Consider the following 24,588-nt stretch of genomic DNA (forward strand, 5'->3'; position numbering starts at 1 on the left):
CAGCCACACCCCACTAGCAGCTGGCCCAGAGGGGCAGATGCCTCTACTGGCTCTGCAGTCTCCATCCAGGTCTGGCACATGCACAGCAGGTCACAGCCAGGCAGCAGCCCTCACTGCCAGACTGCTGCAGTGGGTAGAGGGTGCAGGGAACTCTCAGGGCGGCTTCAGCAGTCCAGCTGGCACAAGGGGTAGTGTCCCCAGGTACCAATTGGCTGGGCCCCAGAAGCTCCTGAGAGCGAGTAGCCCTGAGCTACTTGACAGGGCAGCTTTTTGTACTGCTGGGGCCAGGACAGGACAGCTTTTTATACTGCTGGGGAGAGCACAGGTGCTGGACCCAGGCTCTAGCTCCTCCTGGCTGCAGATCTGGGAGAAGCCAGGTAGGGTTATTTTGCCCCAAGTGGCACAATTTGCACCACACTAAAGCGCATGTCCAGGCACATGTGCTGAGGCAAAAAGCCCCGGCTCAAATTTGCACTGCTTCTATTTGAGCTGCTGCAAGCACGCATGCCTGCATGTGTGGACACTCCCTTAAAGGGAAGCTGCAAGGAACCACAGCTCTGAAGCAGATCGAGACAAGCTTTTCAGTTAATTTTTGCCCCAAACCTGGAGTGTAGTTTGTCAATTGTATTGCACAACCTTATAGACTAGCAGCTAACTAGCCCATGCTCTGGAGAAGTTCCATAGAAAACAGCGAAAATGTGAATCGCAAATGAAAGCGGTTACGACAACGCCTGCTTTTGCTATTCCAATTTCTCTGTCGCTCTTTGTTTTGCATCCAAAAAACCTCCCCAGAAACCTGGTGCCTCAGTTATCACAGACTGGGTTCCTGTCCTCCAGGAGGAATATGCCAGCTGCTCTACATAAACAATTTATATGCTGGTCTCAAAGTGTTCCAGTCAGTGTGGCATGGAGATTTGCAGGAAATCTGGACAAGCATTGGGAGGGCTTTTCCCTTTTCCATCGAAGGGTGCATTTTCAGGCAATGCCAAGGGAAGGAGAGAAGGAAATAGGTTTGGTCTTTCAATCCCTTTTCATACAGAACTCTTACTGACTTGAACCGTAGCTATATAGGCATAGCGGCTGCAGGGATGGGCTCTTTTAGAAGGAAGGATTTATTAACTTGAAGTACTATATATGTATGGTAACATTTACAAAAATGAGCATGCAACCTTTTTCCAACTCTGAAACAACTATCGCTTGAAAGACTCTTCTTAAGCTACTCTCTCTCTTTTTAAAGTTTTCAGTGTCCCTTGTTACTGAGCGCCTCAGAATCTTTGACATAACTGTCTTTCCTCAGAGGTAGCATCATTACCTACAGGTTTCCCCAAATGAGAAGCTTATGCCTTTCCCAGTGGGATCTCTGGTCAGATGAACCTAGGACAACTGTGAGCTGATTTCTCACCCTAGCCACTCTGCCAACCTGTTTCTGCATGGATGTCCACCACAGAAATAGCTGTGATCCACTTCCCCTGAGGCACAAGCCTAGGGGAGGCTGAAAGAGCCTCAGGTCCTCCTAGACTCCCCCCTACCCACCACCACTTTTTAAATTAAAATGATTAATTTAAGTATAAGTTTCCCTAAAGTCTCATTTTGGTCAGCCCTTGAGTTAACCATGTACAGTGTGTGATCTCATTCACGATGGACATCACAATGGACAGGAGTTGATAAGGTTTGTGGCGTGTACCAGCAAGCGCTGTATAACACTGTCATCTGATGTTTGCATTCTCTTTCTTCAGTTTAGTCTTATTTTAAACAGATAAAAAAAAGGCCTCTTACCTATTACTTTGCAGAAGTACAGAGGTGGACCTCAAAATTCAAGGCAGGCTTTAGGAAATCTCAGTGGCTGGAAGAGAATTCTTTTTTTTTTTTTACCAGAAGACTCCCAAGGAGAAGCTGTGAGCCTCATAAAACTTTTATGGGGCTCTCCTCAGTTCTACTTAGCTTGCATGGGGCTCAGTGGATCAGGAGATGGATGGAAAATGACTTTCTGATACAGGATTTTTCCAACCAACATGCTGTTGCCGTTCTCAATCTTGGCAGACTTTCTGAGATCAATGGGAAGGCAGCCATGCTCTTGTAGAACTCAGGTTTGGGAACCAGGGACTTGGAACCTGGAGGGAAAGACACTGAGGTTGTGGGAAGCCGCAAGGAAGGCTGCACATTTTGTGGATCTTCCTGAACTTACCTCTCATTCAAATTTTTAAGACTCTTTGAGTTGGTTTCTCAGGAGACTTGCAAGGCTCATTTGTCCTCATGGCCTCCTGAGCATTACAAAGACTTGTCAGAGGCTGACAAATTTGTTTAGCTAGTTTCAGCTGGTACAATTGAATAAGGTTTTTCTGGGCATTCCAGGAAATTCCATGGGTGTAGATAAGGAGACTTGAAAGCCCATAACATCACTGTCCAATATTGGTTTTAGTAGTTATTTTACAACAGAGCTGGAGAACACTGTAGATAGATGAGAATGCAGGGGAAATTTTAATGCATTTAATTTTAATACACTATCCAAGGATCATGTATGCTCCACACCTTATAAAAGATATAATATAGCTAGTTTAGTGTGCACATGCGAATAAGCTTTCTGTCTTAGTCATATTTACTGGTGTATGCCTAACACTATGTTAAGGGTAACTACAAGGCATCAATTTTGGGGATAGTGCACCCAGAGTGAATGTGGTATGCTTCCCTGCTCCAATCTTTGAATGTTGGAAGCATATATTTAGATCAGTAATATAAAATAAATCTTTGAAATATGTGCTTAGGACCATAGTCTTTACTTGGGCAAACCTCCATTTCAATAACAGGTCAGGGACTCCTTGGAAAAAACCATTCCTGTAATTTTGTTCAAGCAATTGTTACTAAGGAGTTTCTACTCATTTAGGCTTTCCTCATGGAGCACAACTGAATTTCAGGTAAAAAATCACACAGGCCAACAGTAATGAAATACCCATCTGTGCCTACTCCTAACCATGATAGCGCTCAGAGGACACATCTACACATGTAATGAATGTGACTGAATATACACCAGCTCCATTTGAGCTGAAGTAAACAAATGCCAACATCACTGTCTACACGTGTGTTTAAGCACAGTAATTTACTGTGTTGCCAGATACCGGATACTGTGCCAGACATGACTGTCCAGCAGCACAGTAAATTAGTCTACTGCTCCCTAATTGCTGTGCAAATTTGCTGTGCAGTAAAACATCTCGTGTAGACATGTCCAGAGACTGCACACTTGCAGAGAACAGAGAGAGAGAGCTTCAGGGTTGTATATCAACTATACAGGTTGAACAGCTGAACTGATGTATTTCCATTGTTTATTATAGCATAGGATAGTTATTTTAGCATAGGATATGCACTTCCATCTAAGTTTATCATAATCATAATTATGTCAGAGATTTTTCTCCTACCAAAGTAAGCAGCTCAGATTGAAAACCTATGTTAGGGGAATGGGAGACTAAGATGCACCGCTTCATGTTGGATGACACTTTTTCTTACCCACCCATAGAGATCTCATGTCATGGCTTCATGTGTGTACCCTTTTTTTAGAACAACATCCTGTTTTTATCAGCCTTAACAAAGATTTCCCTGGTTGCATCTCCACTCTATCTTTCATTTCCTTTGGGCAGTAAGTGGGGGAGGGGGGATCTTTCTTTTTCTTTTCCTTCACAACATTTTCCCTTTTATTATTAGCTCTTTTGAATCTTTGAGAGCCTCCTGCTGTTATTCTCCTTCTCCAATGTTTTCTTCTAATCAGATAGGTTCTCCCTTGTAGTAGCATTGTACAGCATGCAGTATACTCATTGTATTTCCCTGTAGGCAGATCTAGAATCCCAGCAGATTTATAAAGACATCACAACTGCATTTTCAGCATGCACAAAGTGTGTTTTGTAATAGCAGTGTGCCACTTTATCTTGCTGCTTGCTGTTCACTAAGGGAAGGGAATAGGAAGGGGATTGTTAGCCAAGAGCAAAGAAATATCTGTTGTAAGGTTTGAAATAAGAAATAGTCTAGACAAGTTTATTGTGTTAGAAAGTTCAAGGCATATAATGTGTATGTGACAGGAAAGAAGTGGTCAGATCTGAACTAAAAGACCAAATGCAACTTTTTCAAAAGGGAAAATCTGACTAAATTGGGTTTTTTTGTTTGTTACCTGTTGTGCTAATGTTGGCTACAAATGTCCAACTCGGGATCCTTAAAATTCTAGTTTATTAGGTGGATTGAAACACTGTAATGAGTTAAATCATAAACCTTGGGGCTGGTCCCCACACACACACACACACACACACACACACACACACACACACACAGTAGCAAGCTACAGAGTCAGGTATACCTATCCTACAAGTGCTGGAGTCTGCTGTTGATGGCCAGTCGAGGCTTCTTTCAGCGTGGTGTTATCCTCCAAAGCGGGTCACCGGCTGGTCCTTCTGGCTGGACAGGTCTGGTCAAGTTGGAGATCAAGAGGGTGCCACTGAGGGTCACTTTTCACTGCCTTTTATCTGTCCTTGGCAGACTTTGGTGATTCCCCAGTTTTCAGGTTTGCCCAATCCAGGGGTCATTGACCCTCGTGGGACTTCCCCCCCCCCCCCCCCGGCGCACGGCATCTGTCAACCCCAGGGGTCGTCCACATGTACGTGCAGGTTTGGGAGTCGGTTGATGAATTTAGAATAGGGCTCTGGGAGTGGTCGATCTGGAGATATTCAGCCCAAAAGTTGGTCCCCGGTGTTGATTAACTCAGGCCAGGGCTTCTAGCCCTTGATCAGTGATGTTTAGAGATTTCCCGGTTGTTACATTGTCTTCTATTGAGTTCTTCTGTTGGTTGATCTGCAGTCTCCCAGGTGTTAATTACTGTCTGCTACCATGTTACACATTCAATCACTGATTCACTTGCTCTTTCAGGGGCCAGCCTGATACAGGGAAGGGCAGTTTGATTCCTGCCCTTGTTAACATTGTTACAATGTATAATTTACTTATGAAACTAAACATATTCAGTTGAAAGTTGAAAGGTGAGGAGTATAAAATATAAGCTACAAATGCCATGGCACACAAATAGATAAAAATACCAAACTACAAGGGGAGATACACAATGCGCACACACAAATTTTAGAACACAATTCCTTATCTTAAAGTGAAAGAAAGAGGAAGGAAGAAAAGGTAGAAGAGGAAAAACATATTCAAAGAGGGGAGAGCAAATTCAGGCAAGAGGAAAAGGGGGCTTTCTGGTACACTAATTACCGTGGCCTAAATGTTTGGTAGTGAGATTTGTAGCAAAGCTGATGTCAGACCAATATGTTGACATTGTAATTTTCACATGGGGATTGTGGGTACACTCATGGTGATTTTTATGGCTGTTGAACATGGGGAGCATGTGTCCATCCTGGACACCATTTGTTAGAAATTTGTGAGTAACATTAGAATTGGGGGTGCTACCCACACACTACAGAACACTTGGGGAGGTCTTGCCACTGCAGAATCTCTTCCTTGCTACTGAGGTCTCCTTATTGACTTTCGTGCCAATATCTATTACATCTGTACCGATGACTCCCAAGATACTACTACTTCATCCTGAACCTCTCTAACCTAATACAGAATCAGTTCCCCAGGCAGGTTTTAATTTTAAAGTGTTTTCTCCATTTTTCTTTTCAAAATGCACTCTCTGCATCAGTTTTCATGAAGGAAATGTTAGGGTCATTGTTTTCATAAAATGTAGGTAGTTGAATATAGCAATAATTAATTTATTAAGGTTTGTGAATTGTCTTGCCACCTAAGCACACATCAGAGTCTCATGTAGTTTATTCTTGCTTCGAACAGACAATTCAAGTTAAACTGAATAATGGCATCTGTGACAAAAAACATAATGTAGTGGCATATATCCACTGATTCTTGTTTAGCATAAATAGGTACACAAGCACATAGATTTTACTATCAGAATTCTCTGAAAAAAACAAAGTAGACAGCAATACAGCATTATATACGCATCCATTATTCACTCGTTCATATTTCCATGTAACTATACAACTGTGGGACCGTGAATTAAATAACATTTGGCCCTTACATCTGTTTTGATAGGCTAGGTACAGACAGTCAAAAAGCCTGAGGCTTTAAAGAGAGATTAAATTGAAACAGAAGTGAACAGACCTTTGATTCAGGAAATTCAGCCACATGCCTGCAGTGGCTCAGGCCAGAAGCCGGGGGGAATGGCTGTCTGGCTGTGTGTTCACTTCCTCTTCCTGCTGCCCCCAAGGTCTCTAGGATTTGCAGTCCAGAATTATAGTAGCAGAACTCTGCAGGGTTGCTCATCACTGCCTCTTCTTGCTTCCAGGTGCCTCTGGGATTTGTAGTACACAGTCGCAGCCAGCAGTAAGTTTGAGCAGGGGAAGGGTGTTTAACCCCAGTCCCTGGCCCCAGACCCTAGCCACAGTTTGCCTGAGTGGCGGGGAGCAGTCCCTCCCTGCAGACTGGGCTGCATCTCCAGCCTTTGCCACACCCTTGTCAGCCAGCTCTCACTGCTCCAGCTGGGGAGCAGAGGGGCAGGGCCAGCCCTGCTCTCTGAGGTAGACAGCACAGCCCAGCCCGTGGCTGGAAAGCATGATGGGATGCTGGGGAACTATGTTTTAACTTGAACCAGGAGGGGGTCTAGGACAGAAGTTTCATAAACCAGTTTGACCCAAATCAGTTAAGTCTGATACTACAGTCAACCAGGTTTATCTCAAAACAGTTTCAGTCATTTTGAAACTGGTTTATGTGCACTGCCCTTCTGATCTGTTATAGGTTTAAACCAGTTTCTGATCACTTAAACCAGTTTATGTGTAACTTGTGTCCCTAGCCATAAAGTTTATGTACCAACACTAAAAATGTGGTGAAGTAAAAACAAGGATTTAAAATTACCGTTTGTTTTGAAGTTCAGTGCTAGCTATCTTTGATCCTGAATCTGTAACACTTTTAAGCTACCTATATATGTTCTTAGGGGTGGTGCGTTTTAATTAGAGCGGTTCCCAGATAGCCGCCTTAATTAAAATAGCTCAACATTACATGTATTAAGCCCCTGTATGTTTAAAAATGGCCATGGGACACTTTATCTAAACCTCATTTGACAAGTTTTAGATAAAGCATCCCATGGCCATTTTAAAATGCATGGGGGCATACTACATGTGATGGTGAGGCAATGCTGGAGCGTTATGATTAGAACATGAATATGCATGTGTATAGACAGCCTTAGAAGCCATTGTTTTCTTTGTTGACACACACCTAGTAGCCAGTACTGTATCTGACTAGGAAGTCAGGATTTCAGGGTTCTCGGTGATCTACAGTACTCACATTTTAAGCTTTGACTTCTTATAATATATTGAATTTTAAAATTATGGCAACGATGTCTCATAAAAATTCCTTATTTTAATTGAAATGTTAGATCATTTTTTTCTGGTGCTGGGAGACCTATAGTAATGATCATTTCCACTTTGTGGCCTTTTGTCCAATACTTTCACAGTTTTTTAAAAACGGATTAATGAATTTAGCATCAACAATAAACAGAAATATTATTATTCCCAATTTACAGAGGGAAAACTGAAACACAGCAAGATAAAGTGACTTGCTCAAGATCACACAGGAAAAAGAACTAGGACCTGCACCCAAATGGTCAGTAGGCTCTTTATCCTGTTAGTTAGCAAGAACTGGTCTCACAGATGGGGAGATTGTAACAAAATGGTCCAAGATAAATGCTAAAAATTAAATAAACATTAAAAAAATTATGCTTCTCACTGTAAAAAGGTGCATGAAGAAAATATAAAATGGTAACATTGAGGTATATTAGCATGAATTATCTCATCATGGTAATAACTAAGGGCTTACTGTAATGAATAATATGGTGAGCAGTGACCATGTGCTTCCAGAATGATTTTGCCATTTGTACTCTGGCTGTCTCTGGAGATGTTGCCTTGGCCAAATTCATTCTTCAGCTTAATCAGAATCGCTGTTTTGGCTTTTGTGTCCACTTACAACAGGGCCAGTTTTTCCAAAGAACATGCTCAGGATCATGCAGGGAGTAAATATGCTTCTCTGCCTCAGTTTCTCCAAACAAAGATAACAAAGGAATGGTGTTTATGTGGTACTTTGAAGGTGCAATGTAGAATACTGCATGATACCTAAATATTTCTCTCTCTCTCTCTTATTATCTGCAAGTTTCTCAGGGTACCATGTCAGGCACCTTTTTTGAAACAATATTTCTACCTGTTTCTCACTGATATATTTAGAACTTATTGTTCCAGTATATAGGTATGTATGATGGCATACACAGCAGAAAAACACCCAAACTAGACCCGTGGCTTTGTGAAGACCCCTTTGCTCAGCCACAGTCCTCCCTGGCAGGCGATTAGAAGTCAGAGCAGGTTGCAGTAATCCTGAGACTGCTCATGCAGGGCTTGTTTCAGCTTGTGAGGAGTCAGAGGCTTAGAGACACTTTTATACTTTTGTATTCTGCCTGTGCTTGGTATGAGCTTAGGTATAGGGTAGCAGTTGAATCCACTGTCATTATCCCACAAGCCTTGCAATCTAAATTGAGCATATAATAAGGAAGGAGTTTAAGAAAGCTAAAAACAGAAAGGAGGGATAATCGGAGAGGAAGCAGGGATCCAGTGATTGAATAAGACTGTAGTTGCTTATTTGCTTTTAATTCATATTTGTCCTTTTATTGCCTACAAGGGAATTCATGGATCAGTATTTGAACTGTTCTATAGGAAAGACAGGTGCTGAGGAAAGGTCTACAGGAGCTGATGACTGCCCAAATCAAAGTATCGCTCCTAGGCTGCTCCAGGGACAGAAGCAAAAATGGGCTAAATTACACAATGTCATAGAGTCATACAGTCAGTGGACCAGAAGAGACCTGGGAGATCATCAAGTCTGGTCCCCTGCCATAGGCAGGAGTTTAATGAGGCCAAAGTAGCTCAGCGGTGCTTATCCAGCCTCCCCTTAAACAGCTCCAAGTATGGCGACCGCACCACCTCTGCTGGGACTGTGTTCCAGGTTCCAGTTACCCTTATGGAGAAGAAGTTCTTCCTTATGTCCAGCCTAAATCTTCCCTTTATTAGTTTGTGACCATTGGTCCTCATCCTCCCAAAGGGTCCCTTCCTGAAGAGTTGCTCCCCCAGATCTTGGTGTTCCCCCGTGACATACTTGTAGGTGGCTATCAAGTCACCTTGCAGCCTCCTCCTCCCTAGACTGAACACGCCCAGCTACTGGAGTCTCTCCTCATAGGGCCTATCCTCCAGGCCTCTAATCATGCAGGTGGCCCTTCTCTGCCCCCTCTTGAGTTTATCTGCATCCTTCTAAAGTGTGGTGCCCAAAACTGGGCACAGTACTCTAGTTGTGGCCTTACCAATGCTGAATAGAGAGGGAGGAGCACCTTTTTAGATCTGTTGGTGACACATCGGCTGATGCAGGCCAGAGTTCTGTTTGCCCTGCTGGCGACTTCCTCACACTGTTGGCTCATATTCATCTTCTGGTTGACTGTGACCCTCAGCTCCCATTCAGATGCTGTGCCAGCCAGTGGGCTAACGCCCATGCTATAGTTGATATATATCCAATTCTATATAGATTGGAACAAGTTAAAAATAATAATGTCATTGTAGATGCAGTTTATGCAGCATAACCAAAGAATATATAGTTACATATGGCTGTAGGGAGAGAGGGAAGGAGTATTCATAGCCCTAATTACTTTTATTCACATTACTTGTTCCTGGATCACTCATCTTTGGATTTTGAAGGAATAAGAATTTCAGTGAGATATACTTGACCCAGAAGAACTTCACTGTCTTTATAGATCTAAAGCACAAGCACCAGCAGTGTATAAGTGTTGCTGTTGCAGAAGTCAGAAGTGGCAAAACTGATGTCAGAACTGGGTCATAGATTATAATATCATTTTCCTTGTTTTAGCTTTTTAGGCTAATTTTTTCTTTTCTACGGCTTACTAACATCTGTATACTTTAAGCAAGCTAATGTTGAGTCATGTCAAAACTTTAATAAAGTTTGGATGGAACTTTTATAAATCTAACTATACAAGGGATTACTACTAACACAGGGAGATTTAAAAGATATTACAGAAATGTGATCTTGACCTTTCTTTTTTATTTTAATAATGTTAGATTGGGTCCGCATAGTAGTTTGGAAAGAGGCAGCAGGGTCCCCAAGCATAGGCTTCTGAAAACAACTTGGTATTATTTGTACTCATTTTGCATGGATATTATTCTGTGTTGTTTTAAAAAGTAATTCCCTAGCCTATCAAATCAGTCTTTTGGGGAAGTTATCTGTCTTTCCACAAAAGGCAACAATATCTGTTAAAAAAATTTTTTAAAAAATCATATTTTACATTTACATAATGCATTTTTTCTCCAAGGATCCCCAAACTCTTTGCTAGTGACTAGATTGTAGCTCTGAAGATCATCTGATGCAAATCATCTGGTGCCTAAAGATAATTTTAGCTTAATCCTCATTTCAAACCCCGATTTGTGTCCCTAATAGATTAAGCCACAAGAATAATTTTCTAAATCTCTCTGGGCACATCTACACGTGCATTAAGGTGCTTTCCCTAATGCACATGAAATCTAGTACCTCTGGGCACCTATGTGCAAGCGCAGAGGCTGCTCCAATGTGCTGGAATTCCAGTGTGTTGGAGCAGACTCGATTAATCTGTATATTTTAAGCAATTTTAATCAAGTCTGTTGGAGTGTGGCAATTACCATGCTGCAGCAGCCTCATGCATCTTGTGCATCAGCATCCCCATGCTTAAAAATGGCAGCGGGGGCACTTGAACTAAAGCTTGTTGAACGAGCTTTAGTTCATGTGCCCCCCACCACTATTTTTAAGCAGAGGGAAACTGATACACAAGACACAGCAGGGCTCTAATTATATTGGCTCTTGGAGCTGCTCTAATTAAAACTCTGCCTCCCCCCATTCCCAGAGCACATGTAAAAGTGCCCTCCTATGTGAGGTACTAAACAAATGCTGATTAGGCCACCTTAATGAATGGTAACAAATGTGCGCTGTCTTTAAGCGATGCTTAATGCTCAGTAGCCTATTTTACTGCACGTTTGTGTAATAGAATTGTTTTTTATGTGAAACATTAATGCTCAGTAAAATAGGCTACTGCACATTAAAGCGCAGGTGTAGGCACATCCTCTAAAAACCTTTTGAAGTGGTAGGCAAAACTCATTCTAGTTAATGGGAAATGTAAACTTGCTTATTAACCTGATACAAAAATCATGTAACGTGCACAGAACAATGGGAAAAAAGTATCAACTACCTCAGTTGTGCATTGAAGCACCCATCTCTCAATAGTCTATCGCTTTTTATTGTTATGTTTATCACTGTGCAAGGTGTGGGGTTTTCATAGTTTCATAGTTTCATAGTTTCAGGGTCGGAAGGGACCTAATAGATCTTCTAGCCCGCCCCCCCGCCAGGGCGGGAGAACAACCCAAAAAACACAAACAAAACCACTCACCCTAAAAACAAAAACGGGACTCAAATGAGTCCAGCCAGGTAAGTATCCAGCCTCTTCTTAAAGATCCCCAGGGTAGGGGCCAGCACCACCTCCCTTGGAAGTTGGTTCCAGCTCCTAGCCGCCCTGACTGTGAAGTAGTTTTTTCGGATGTCCAATCTGTACCTCCTCTCCATCAACTTGTGCCCATTACTCCTTGTTATGCCAGCAGGGGCTAGGGGAAACAGCGTCTCCCCCAAACCCTTCTGGTTCCCCCTAGTGAGTTTATAGACGGTCACCAGGTCCCCCCTCAGCCTTCTCTTGTGGAGGCTGAATAGGTTCAAGTCCCGCAGTCTCTCACTGTAGGGTCTGCCCTGTTGTCCCCGGATCATGCGGGTGGCCCTCCTCTGGACCCTCTCCATGTTGTCCACATCCCTCCTGAAATGGGGCGCACAGAACTGGACACAATACTCCAGCTGCGGCCTGACCAGCGTCGCATAGAGGGGGAGGATCACCTCCCTGGCTCTACTCGAGATGCACCTGTGGATGCACGACAAGGTCCGGTTAGCCCTGCCAACCATGACCTCGCATTGTCGGCCCATGTTCATCTTGGAGTCAATAATGACACCAAGATCCCTTTCCGCCTCCGTGCTCTCAAGTAGGGAGCTCCCCATCGTATAAGTGTGCTGCTGGTTCCTACTACCCAAGTGCAGCACCCTGCACTTGTCCGTATTGAAACGCATCCTGTTCCTGTCTGCCCACCCCTGTAACCTATCCAGATCCTTCTGCAATCTCTCTCTCCCTGCTAGCGTGCTCACCTCCCCCCAAATTTTGGTGTCATCAGCGAATTTAAACAGGTTGCTCTCCACCCCAACATCAAGATCGCTGATGAAGAAATTGAACAGCGCAGGCCCCAGGACCGAGCCCTGGGGGACTCCACTACCCACCTCCCCCCAAGTCGAGTATGATCCATCCACCACCACCCTCTGAGTGCGACCCTTCAGCCAATCTGCAATCCATCTGACCGTGTAGGCATCTATGCCACAGTCGCCTAGTTTATTAATTAGGATGGGGTGAGAGACGGTGTCAAAGGCCTTGCTGAAGTCCAGAAAGACTACATCCACCGCGACACCTGCATCCATGGCCTTTGTGACCTGATCATAAAAGGCAATCAGGTTGGTCTGACATGATCTCCCCCTAATAAATCCATGCTGATTGCCCCTGAGCATCATCTCGGATGCCGGCCCATCACAAATGTGCTCCTTGATGATCTTCTCAAAGAGCTTCCCCAGGATTGAGGTAAGACTGACGGGCCTATAATTGCCCGGGTCCTCCCTTTTCCCTTTTTTGAAGATGGGGACCACATTAGCTACCTTCCAATCGTCTGGCACCTGGCCCAAGCACCACGATCGCTCGTAGAGCCGTGCCAGGGGCCCTGCAATAACCCCAGCCAGCTCCCTCAGCACCCTGGGGTGGAGAGCATCCGGACCCGCTGACTTGAACGCGTCCAGCCCCTCCAGAAGCTCTCTAACCCGGTCCTCCCCAACCTGAGGTCTGAAGGCGATCCCCTCGCGTCCGGCTTCTATCACAGCAGGGAAGTCCCGGTCCCTGCACAAGAAAACGGAGGTGAAGAATTGGTTAAAGAGGTCCGCTTTATCCTCTGACGCAACCACCAGATTGCCCCGCATATCCTGCAGGGGCCCCACATTACCCGGCGCCTTCTTCATCCTCCCAATATATTTGAAAAAGGACTTTTTGTTATCCTTAATCCTGGACGCTAATCCGAGCTCTATCTCCGCCTTGGCCTTCCTAACAGCCCGCCTGCAGGCCCGAGCAGAGGAGGTATACTCCTCTTTGGAGATTACACCCCCCTTCCACCGGGCGTACGCCACCCTTTTGGCAAGCAGGCATTCCCGGACACCCTTGGTGAGCCAGGGGGGCTTTTGGACACTCCTGCCCGCCTTGCTTCTTGTCGGGATGGACACCCCTTGGGCCCCGAGTATCGTTTCCTTAAGGAACGACCACTCCTCTTGGACGCTGAGTTCCTCTGCCCTCAAGGACCCCAGTTCCTCTCCCACTAATCTCCTCATCTCACTGAAGTTGGCCCTCCTGAAGTCTAGGGCCACCACCTTGCTGCGGGCCCTTGACACTCTACGCTGGATGGTGAATTCCAGCACGCGATGATCACTATTGCCCAGGTGGTCAAGAACCTGGAGGCCTCTTACCAGGTCGTCGCCTGCGGCCAGGACCAGGTCCAGCAGAGCATCTCCTCTGGTGGGACTGTGCACCTCCTGAATCAAGTGGAGGTCCTGCAACTCGGCCAAGAACCTCCTGGAGCGGTCCGTCCCGGCTGACTGCTCCTCCCAGCAGATGTCCGGGTAATTAAAATCGCCCATGACAACTACATCCCTTGCTTTTAGTGTCTCTGCAAGCTGGCCTGAAAATTCCCTGTCCAGCTCCTCCTCCTGATTGGGGGGTCTGTAATAGACCCCCACTGTCAAATCCCTCTCGCCTTGCCCCCCCTGGATCTTGACCCAGAGCACTTCAGCTCGCCCTTCCCCTGACCCCATACTGCTGGCAGAGGATGTGTAGTGCTCCTTGACATAAAGTGCCACCCCCCCCCCTTTTCTGCCTTCTCTATCCCGCCTGTACAGCCTATAGCCCCTAATGTTAACTGCCCAGTCATGGGATGAGTCCCACCATGTCTCTGTTAACCCTACGACATCTGGATTTGAACTAGCTATTCTGAGGGCGAGTTCCTCCTGTTTGTTCCCCATGCTACGAGCATTGGTTTTGCCTTGCTCACCCCCAGTTCCAGAATATGGCCTGTAGATAGAAATGTTAGGTGCTGTTTAATCTCTTCTTTAAAAGAATAGAAAAGAAAAAAAGAAGCAGCTGCCTTTATTTTGAAGCTGTCCTTAGTTGACAACCACAGAGGGAAGTAATTAAATTTAATAAAAAACCATTCCCTCCTAAGTCAGGGTATTCAGTGTGCATATATCATGTGCTATAATCATTTAAAAAAAGATCCTTGTAGCCATCACACAAGCACCATTGCTTTCATCAAAGTCCAGTTCATTCCTTATTACTACCTGGGGAGTTGACTTCCAGGAAATGCCATACCTGGCACCATCCAAATTAAAAATAAATATTGAATGTCTGCAAACACAACTCCAACTTAGCTAGAGATGAAATGACAGTATATTCCTCATTCTTAGGCAACTTAATTTTACACACCTATTATTGATACTGACAGAGTTAAGTTCAACATAATTCAAAAGGAGCATTCTCTTATTTCTAATAATGTAGAAAATAATGTTTATTTGTTCTCTGAGCTAAACTAGAAACTTAGCATGTAGAGGGACACTGAAATATTTTATTTTTTAATTATATTTTATTGGTATATTGTTTGCATTTATTATTATTTATATTTTATTATTACTTATATTATTTACATTTTATTTGTTACTTATATCTGCCTGATTAATAAAATATGTTCTGTACATGACTGACATTAAGAATGGTGGGTTAAGACCTGTGTTTTTTTCTTGGTGATGATTGATGTTGGTGAGGGAATCTTGAGGGCTCTTTCTAATTTAGATAACATCAGAATTTGTCCTGTAATAGGATTAAAATGTGGTTCTTTTTGCTCTGTTTTTGCTTGTTCAGTTCTTAGCACAGTCAGTTGTAGTTTTGTCAGCACTTGTAACTTTAAGTTTTAAGTATTTTCTTTTTGAAAAACCTCCTCCTGGAGTCCCTTTATATGAAAATGGCTACAGAAAAATGTTGAAAGAGTCTACTGAAAATGCTACAGCATCAGAAGGAAAAAAATTCTATTTTTTAAATTTTTTAAGTTCATGATGTTTAAGTGTTAGAGCTTGACACTACTGCATTTCTGCCAGGGAAGCTGACTAATTTCTGTGACATCCTTTTTGCTGTTGCTGATGATTTTGGAAACCCCCTATTAAAAAGACCAGAATTTTGGATTTGGTTTCTTTTCTCTTTCATTTTTCCCCAGACATTTCAGAAATGAGTGAATATACTATATCAAGGGTACTCAGCCCCTGGCCTGTAGGTCAGATCCAGGCTTGGAGCCATGCCATCCGACCCACAGGCATCTCCATGGATCTGAAAATTTGGCAGGGCAGTAATTGCTGCTTCCCTGCTGCCAAATTTCTGGACCCTGGGGGGGAACCTGCAAGGTGGATATCATGTTGGATCGGTTCATGATCAGGGCCCAGGGTCCAATCCAGGCACACAGGAGCCAACTGGAAGTGGTGCAAAGCCTGATCGTGCAGCTTGGAGCCAAGCAGCACAGAAACAAGGGAGTGGATGCAGAGCTGAGGGAAGGGAGAAGCATGGAGCCCCAGGGAAATGACATGGGCAGCATGGAGCCAAGGGACAGAGGTGTGGAGCCCCAGGGAGGCAACATGGAGCCAAGGGAGGCAGTGTGGGGCTCCCATCTGGCAGTGCATGCTCCAGGAGGGTAGCACGGGGCCCCAGTAGAGTGATTCAAGGCCCAGTCTTGGGACATGGGCCTCATCTGGCAGTGGGCTAAGTGGAGCTGGTACACTTGGCATGTTTAATCTGGCTCATGAATGGGCCCCACACCACTCAGCTGCCCCGCCACACTAAAAGATTGAGCACCCCTGTACTGTACAATCATGGGATATAAGGGCTGATCCCAAATCCATCAAAACCAATGGAAATATTTTAGTTGGTTTCATTGCGCTTAGATCAGTCAGGCCATTAGGACAGAATATGACCCTGTAATGTTGAGCTCTGGCTATCCAATATAGGCATATGCTTAGCTGTGTGTGTGTGTGTGTGTGAATTTTGTTACAGGGTCTTTTTTGGGGAAAATTAATTTAGACTGTATGAATGTGGCACAAATTAAGTTTATTTCAGTTCTACAGTAACTGGCTAAAGAGAAAATGTATCGTTTTAAAACCAAATCTTTTTCAGGTCTTTCTTATCATTCTTATGTTTAGTGTGTATGTTTGTAATGTAAAGGAAGGCCTAAATTATGTGGGACTAGGTCTGTTGAGACAGCTATTAAAAGATGATTGGTAATTTTTCCATTTCATAGAAATTTTGCCAAATAGTAAGCATTTAACATTAAAATAGTTGGGTTAACCATTCTTTTATTGATGACATTTTATTATTTATATGATTAAGCTCTCAGCATAATGGCTGAGAAAATAATTTTTGTTCTCTTTATGGGCATACTCCAGAAATATCTTCTACAAAATAAGACAGTTTATTGAATGTTCTCTGTTTATGATGTCTGCCCCAAGTCCGAAGTTCCAGTCTGGTTTAATTATTGTTCAGAATTTATTTTTTATTTCTAGCAACATTTGTGGAAATTACTTCATAACAATTTCAATTTCTATAGTAGTTGCAGTGCTCTTGCAAACATTTTAGTGGGACTCATGTCATATTTTGCAGGTTTTAATCCTTGGCCTCCGTGGGCCATGTCTCTCATTAATCTTTCTTTTTTCTCCCTTGTTCACATATCCAGCTGTTGTTTAAAATGATCATATAAAATATCTTGTTAAATATATTTTTAATTTTGAGAATGTCCTTTATTATACAGCTACAAATCCATATTAACAATTGAAATGTTACTGTACATTCTAAACTGTTCATAGTAACTATGGCGAGACCTAAAATGCATGTACTCATTAGCTGGTCCCTTCAGGCAGAGTTGAAACACCCAAGATGAAGAAGAAGGGACAAGATCAGAGAAATTAACTAATTGTGACAGAGTTAAAAAATAAGGCTGGCCCTGTAGACAGAAATTGACCTAGGAAAGGATGAAAAGCATACATATGTTATTGTCTCTAATCTGAAATTTGCCTCTTGACTGGATGTCAAAAGTGAAAGCAGTTGAAACCATAAATTTAGGCAAGATTAACTCATGTCACCACTATTATAGAAGCTGTTATATAACAGCTATTGTCAACAACAGATACATTTCCCAGGGCAGACAAAGGGACAGTCCTATTGAACTTGGGCCAGATACTAAAAAAGTATGTTTGTTTGATTAACTCCTTTCTGCAACATATTGCCATATATGGCTAGGCTTCTAAAGCAACGTGCATTCTTTTTTCTCCATTATTAGGAAATAATATATAATTGAGTAGCTCTGCTGTGTCATCTGCTAATGCCTCTGGACTCTTTTACTGCAAGGAATATCTTTCATTCATTGCTTGCATTGGCTATATTGGCAGGGGGGAGGCAGGAAATAATGTAAAAATAACCTCATAAAAGAATACATTTTGTGAAAGAGGTAACTATGTGGCTGTAGTTGCTGTAAGACAGCCTGGATAGGCTTTCAAATCTTGAGAAGGCATCTGGTACTGCATGGACACAGAAAACATTCAGTTATGTCAGCGATTCCCAAACTCTGACAGATTGGGCACCACCCATTTAAAATGGTACAACCTTAAATACCACCAGCAAATTTTTGCCATATAAAGTAATTATAATAAATCTGTTAATGCATACCTCTGACAGGCTATCTGCATACCACTGGTGGTACATGTACCACAGATTGGGAAGCATTTAGTTATGTGAATCTACCTTTACTTTTTATACAGGGCCGTCAAAGAGATATTTAATGTTTTCTAGTAATCATTTAAAATATGTATGCCAATATATTTATGACAGAATTTGAAGTTGTCTTCCTCCTCAGATGTTCTCTCATCCCTTTGTTATACCTAAGGTACATTGTTGATATCTTCTTCTACAGCTATCCATTATGTTACAGCTGTATCTCTGCTGATCCCACCGACCAGGATGCATACCTTAAGGATCTTAGACAGGGTTTTTTACAGTTACAATCCAATGCTAAAACCACAGCCACTGAAATCAACAGAGCCAGACACAGACACTCTCCAACCTGCTAGAGTACCAACTCAAAGACAAGAACAGCATAATTCTTTGTTGTCACCTACAGACCCCATCTTGAAAACCTTGGACACAACATTAATGACTGCCAGACGTCTAATGCTAGCTGTGGGGCAGAAACGTGCCCTGTCTTACAGGCAGTCCACCAACTTCAAACTTCAAATGGTATCTCAGTGAAAGGCTACACAACTCCTATATTCACCAAGGCACTAAACTTTGCCTTGGACCTAGATGCCAGGTGCGCCCCCTCACTAAAACAGATCACATCATCACTGGACCAGATAACACAGATTATAGCATCTGAGGTTCATTTACCTGCACCACTACCAACATCATATACACCCTCCTCTACTTACAGTGGCCCTCTGCTTGTGCATTGGACAGGTGGGGTGATCCTGACATGTAAGAATGAATGAACACAGAGCTGACACTATTTCTAGAAGGACAGACAAGCCCATGGCAAAACACTTTAACCTTCCTGGATATTTTATTCCTGACCTTAGAGTAATCTATTTTTAGACAATAACACTTTAAAAATCAACTTGAACGGGAAATTGTGTAACGTGTTGAACTTAACTGACATGTTGAACTTACCCACAGACTGGATTGTATTAAGAATGGTCTAACTAGGCATTCTGGATACTCATATTATTACCTGGGTTAGCTTTTATAAGCCCTAGGTCCCTTAATGGATCTACTGGCTTATTTCTCTCTCTTACCCCTTTGCCTTTCTCAGAAGTGTCCCCACCTTTTTCTTTCCCCCTTCCCTACCTTTTTTATTCTAATTGCTGCTTTCTATTTAGCAGCTCTGTTTCCTGCAGTCCTTTCACAGCATCTGATGAAGCAATCCGTATGCTTATGAAAGCTTATGCAATACATCTGATTTAGTTCATAAGGTGCAAATGTACCCTACCTTTTACTTAAAATATAGCCAGAGCATAGAGTTCTAATGTGGCATTTAGAACTTTACAGTTTAAAAAATACATCCATGATCTCTGCCTTTTTCCTTTCATAGTAACTGGTGCATTTAAGGCCTTAATAAACTAGACTAAAAGGGTCATTACAAAAAATTAGTGCTTTCTTCCTAAAAAGAGTGAGAAATTTGCAATAGTTGCATAATAAAGTACGTTTAGAGACATGTAGTAGTTTATTTACAGCTTTTTCCAAAACAGTACAGTAGTATGAACAATAAAAATTAAATAGAATAAAATAACATTTATATAATTTATAATTTTTGCTAAAAACATGCAGTAAGATTATCCATTCTATCAGTTGATACAAAATTAAAACAGGACATAGTGTATGATGATGTAAAAGAAAAGATAAAATGAAGCAGTGAACAATAAAACAAAAACAGGAAATTTTATTTGATTTAGTCCCTTATTTTTTGAACGAATAAGGCCTATAGGACAAGCTCCAAAGTGTTTGAAAGAAGCCAGATTATTTTTAATGTATTAGCCCAATATTTAAAGTTTTCTATGCATGGAGAGATCATTTGCCTTAAAAAATTGTAAGAAATTATTTTGGTTTAGGAATAAACTAGATGGTCGGCAACTCAGAGTTCTGCTCCATACAATAAAATGGAGATTACCTTAGACTTATAGATCTTTAGGCTAGGTACAGATATTCAAAAAGCCCGAGGCAGAATTGATCCAGGTTACATGTTTTTCTGTAAGTGATGTAGTTTGGATCAGTAGCGAACAGAACACACATTCCTCCCCTGTGGAGGGGTTCAGTCAAATCTTAGACTGGATTCTGCCATTTTTAAACCGGCCTGTGTGTACCAAACTTCTTTCTGTTAGAGGTATAGACTGTTTTTGTGTGCTGAACTTTTTTTCTGTTACTGGTATAGACCAGTTTCTGATTACTTATACCGGTAAAAGTGTACTATACCTGACCTTAATGCTTCCAGAACCTCCCTTTTGCCTGCCTTACTGTAAAAAGATACAACCCTGCCGGCAGTTTGTTTTACTCTGTTTACATTGTCAGTGTGCTTATTCCAGCTCAGATTTTTGCTAAAGTAGATTCCAGGGTATTTAATGGTAGTGTAAGAGTGATGTTGTGGTTGGTCCAGAAGTTATGCAAGAGGCAAGGATTTCTTAGGGTGATATATTTTATTGGACCAAGTATGTAGCTGGGATAAAGTTAGAGAAGTTTTTGAATGCATGACATTCTTCATCAGGTCTCTGATCACCTGACAGTCAGAGATGTAATGAAGAATACTTTGCATTCAACCCAACTACATAGTGAAAGATATCAGTGTAAGAAATCCTTGCCTTTTGCAAGGTATTTAAAAGAAGATGCCACTTCTAGTTTCTTTTTCTGTAAAATCCAAACTCGTTTCCTCCTTTCATTCCTAAGAATCAATACCTTGGCTTTATCTGTGTTGATCTGCAAGCTGTTTGAGGTGCAGTCCTTCTGAAAAGGGTCTTTGGAGGCCTATTTCAGATTGTGACATTAACATGTCATCTGTGTAAAGCCAGAGAAGGATATAATAATTCAAAATCATGGGTGCGTAGAACTGATTCCCTGTCAGCACCTGTTTTAGAACATTCAAGAATAGATTTAAAAGCAGTGGAGGAAGCAAACACGCTTGTGGTACCTGAGTTGAGAAACTATTGGACAGGGCACCGCCAGTCCCGTAATGCACTCTAGATGCTGTATTTGAATAATAAGTAATGATTTATCATAAGAGAGCTTTATCCATTGATGTTATTGCCAGTATCTTCCATGATTTTAATCTCTCTACAGAGCTAAAAGCTCCCTTGAGATCTGTGAAGGCTATATACAGAAGATTATATCTTTTTATATATTTAGATGCTAAATAGGGCAACACTAAGCAATGGTCCATGCAAGAATAGCTTTCTTTAAAACAAGCATGCTTGTCTCCCAAAATATTGTTTTCAGAAATCCATGTCTGAAGGTGAAAATTAAATATCTCCCAAGTATTTTGGCAGGTATCTGAGAGTAATGGGGCAACGGAACACTGGACCTCTTATTGCCATTTGTAAAAATTGGGACTATTATAATTTCATTTCAGTGCTTTGGATAAATGCCTTCTAAAATAATTACATTAATAATTTTGGGGAAAATTTGACAGCACCAGTCAAAAAATTCCTTGAAGATTTCTGGGAGAAGAAGACAAGGCCAGGGACTTTTCCATTTCTCAGTAAGTATATATAGGATTTTTTTTGAGATTCAGAGGTGAGAGAATGATCTGTTTGTAGTTTAATAGAAAAAAAACTTCCTTCAGTGAGAAGCCACCATTTCCTTCACCATCTGTCAGTAAGTTGTTAAACTTTTTTTTTAATTCTATGCATCTTCAGGAATGTGTACATTGGTAACTAAGCTATTTTTTGTCCCTTTGGCTATAATTTTTCCAAAACATTGGTTATTGTTATTTTTCCCCTATGACTACCAGTTCCTCCCATAGCCTCATTTAATATTGTTTCCTCTTTCTGTCTATTTATTTTTATAGTCTATTTTAATCTTCTTGATCAGTTGGAAACTAGCACAGTCATTTTTAGATTTCTATTTCTCCAAAGCATCCCTTAAAGCATCTTTAGCTTTAGAGCAGTCTTCATCAAATCAAGGTTTGTGCCAGTGGCACTGCCTATTCCCAACAAAGACACACTCTTGTGTGAGGGCATTTTCTAACTGCTTCATATTTAAGTAATAGGTTTTTGGGGTTCTTGTACTTTGAGAATATGTGGTAAGTGGCCTGAGAGAGTATCTTTGACTAGAGCAACACATGTATCTTGTAACTTACTGTTCCATCAAATTCTCTATTGACTACTTCTAATTTGGGGGCTAGATGTATAGTTTTTGTAGGAGGTTCCCCATATGATTCTAATGGATTTTATAGAAAGAGAGGGAAGAGATCGTTTTCCATGAGTGGTAAACTTTCAAATGATTTATACTTGTACCCTGCATGTGGTTCAAGTAATATATAATCTATCACACTTGCTCCTTTAGATGTAACAGATGTGAATGCCCCAGGTACATCTTTACCAGTTTGTCCATCAAGCATTCTAAAATTCTGTCCTTCATTGAATTTCAAAAGCCGTTACCCTCCTTCATTTAATTTCTTATCACATAAGGTTGCTGGGGGGATTCCCCATATTCCTTTTAATATCACGGGTGTCACCAATTCTAGTCTAAAAATCACCTACTATTATTATTTCTAATTCTGGAAATTTATTTTGGATCATCTCAAGCACATTATATAACGGTTCCCATTTCAAAATTACATCAGATCTTGATGTGAGTGGGGAGAAATTAATAAGAAGCAAGGGAGGCCTACCATAAAAATTAATGAGAATGGCTAGGAGATAGTTAGTCTATTTCCATTTTTAATCCCTCAGTCAGACTCATTATGAGCATAACCAAGCTTCCCAGATTTAGAGACATGAAGAATAAGAACAGGGGTCACTGTGATGCATTGGTATTAAGGATTAGGCTGGCCCGGACATTAACATCTTTTAGCCCACATTCTTACATCTGTTCAGAGAAACTCCTGTGCCCGTATGGAGCCATATTAACTTCATCAAGGCTTTATGTAAGTGTAAGGACCTGCTTACAATTGATCTGAATGCAAGTTGGAATCATGTTGTACATGACAAACCTTGTTTTCTGTGGGGGAACGATGTGTCTATGGCCTCAGAGGTGAAGGACTGAAGAAGTATATTAATTTGTTTACCAGTGTAACTGAAACAAATGCTTTGTTAGAGCTAAAATGAAGGGATAAAATAGACTACTAGGTAAACTGAGTTATTGAAGAAAGCTGTAATTCTTTGCAGAGGTTTGTAATCTGATCATGAAAACTGTAGGGAGTATTTTGATGGTATGGCGCAGTGTTGTCTTAGTGCAGCATGGAGGCAGTCATCGAATGACCATGTATAGGAAAAAGCCTCCTCTCAAGGCAGTTACCTTTTACTCTACAGATACTGGCTTGTTCCCAAGGCAACAAGATCTTTAATAGACTCTTTTTTTTTTTTTGCTATTCAGGTATTTCTAGAAGTCATGACTTACCTGTATACAGACAGGGAGAGTGGTACAAAAGAAAACCTCCTGCCTTCCTCTCAAAATGGGTAGCACAGTATTACACAGGAGAATTGCACAGGAAGTTTCATCCAGAATCTTAGACTGGTCTTAACCTATAGTATTGTCTTTCTCCTTGGTCCTGTGAATCGTTTATGCTTTACATTAGCAGAATCCTTTCCTCATCCTGTGTGGGTACGCCGTGCCCTTTTGTAACCAAAAGAGAGAGAAAGAGAGGCAAAGTCAGGATTTTTAAAAATTAATTGTGTGCTTATTTACATAAGAGCTTATTTATAGAGGGAGACACTTCATTCAAATACTACTGCTTTCAAGATAGTGATTTGGTTATGTTTTGCCCTCAGCTTGCAAGAGTTACAGGTAAACCAAGAGGTGTTTTATTTCTTCTGAACAAATGATGACCTCAGTGGTAAATCAGTGATAAAAGGGAGGGAAATAGCTCTAGAGACATTTCACTTCTGAGTTTACAAGGCTGAATCCAGTTGTCCTCCTACAGCCAGCAAGCAAACCCCTAAGTTCATTTTATTTGGGTTCATATTCTGCTTATGTACAAGGTATGTGAAGGGACTGTACTGGCTTATTCAGAAGGAATTTTTATTAGTTTATTTTTTTAAATAACCTAATTTAAGTGAGAGGGTTACTATTATAATTCTCTTTGGAAAACAATGGTATTTTGTTTCAGAAAGGGTGTTTGAAATTCCTGAAACCTACCCTTTGGCTGCCTTTAAACCCTGGTTTCTGAATCCTGTAATTCCCTCAATCAAGTCTTCTGGAGTTTAAATTGTTATTAAATGCCTTTTCAAAACGTATAGCTCTTAATCCTAATCAAGGTGAATATATGCAATCAAATAAGTGTTGGAACATCATGATTAAAATGTATTTTTATACTTGGTTTATAGTAATTTAGAATCCTTAGGATTTGATTGTGGGGGAGGGGAGGAGATGCATTAAAGGGATGCATTTATCATATATATCTATATCTATATATATCTATAGCCTCATAAACTTGAGACCTTTAAAATTTATATATCTATAGGAAGGGAAGTGCAATGGTGGGAAAAGAAGTGTGTGAGACTGACAAGAGCTTCTGTTGAAACAAAGAAATATTTCTTTACTTCCTGCATAGCCACCACAGCATATGGCTTAAA

The 24,588-nt window shown here is 41.6% G+C and overlaps 1 protein-coding gene across 10 annotated transcripts in view; it reads left to right on the forward strand.

Moving 5' to 3' along the window:
* Positions 1 to 24,588, forward strand: part of PLCB4 (phospholipase C beta 4) — a 361,997-nt gene that overhangs the window by 190,426 nt on the left and 146,983 nt on the right. Inside the window, exon 3 of one of the 10 annotated variants that reach the window (XM_025202251.1) lies at positions 21,483 to 21,551. The exons of the other annotated variants lie outside the window; for them this stretch is intronic. The gene's annotated coding sequence lies outside the window, so the exon portion shown is untranslated. The remainder of the gene's footprint in view (positions 1 to 21,482; positions 21,552 to 24,588) is intronic. 10 annotated transcript variants of the gene reach the window in all.

The sequence above is a fragment of the Alligator sinensis genome, unplaced genomic scaffold (genome assembly GCF_000455745.1).
Source record: "Alligator sinensis unplaced genomic scaffold, ASM45574v1 scaffold140_1, whole genome shotgun sequence".
NCBI classification, from domain to species: domain Eukaryota; kingdom Metazoa; phylum Chordata; order Crocodylia; family Alligatoridae; genus Alligator; species Alligator sinensis.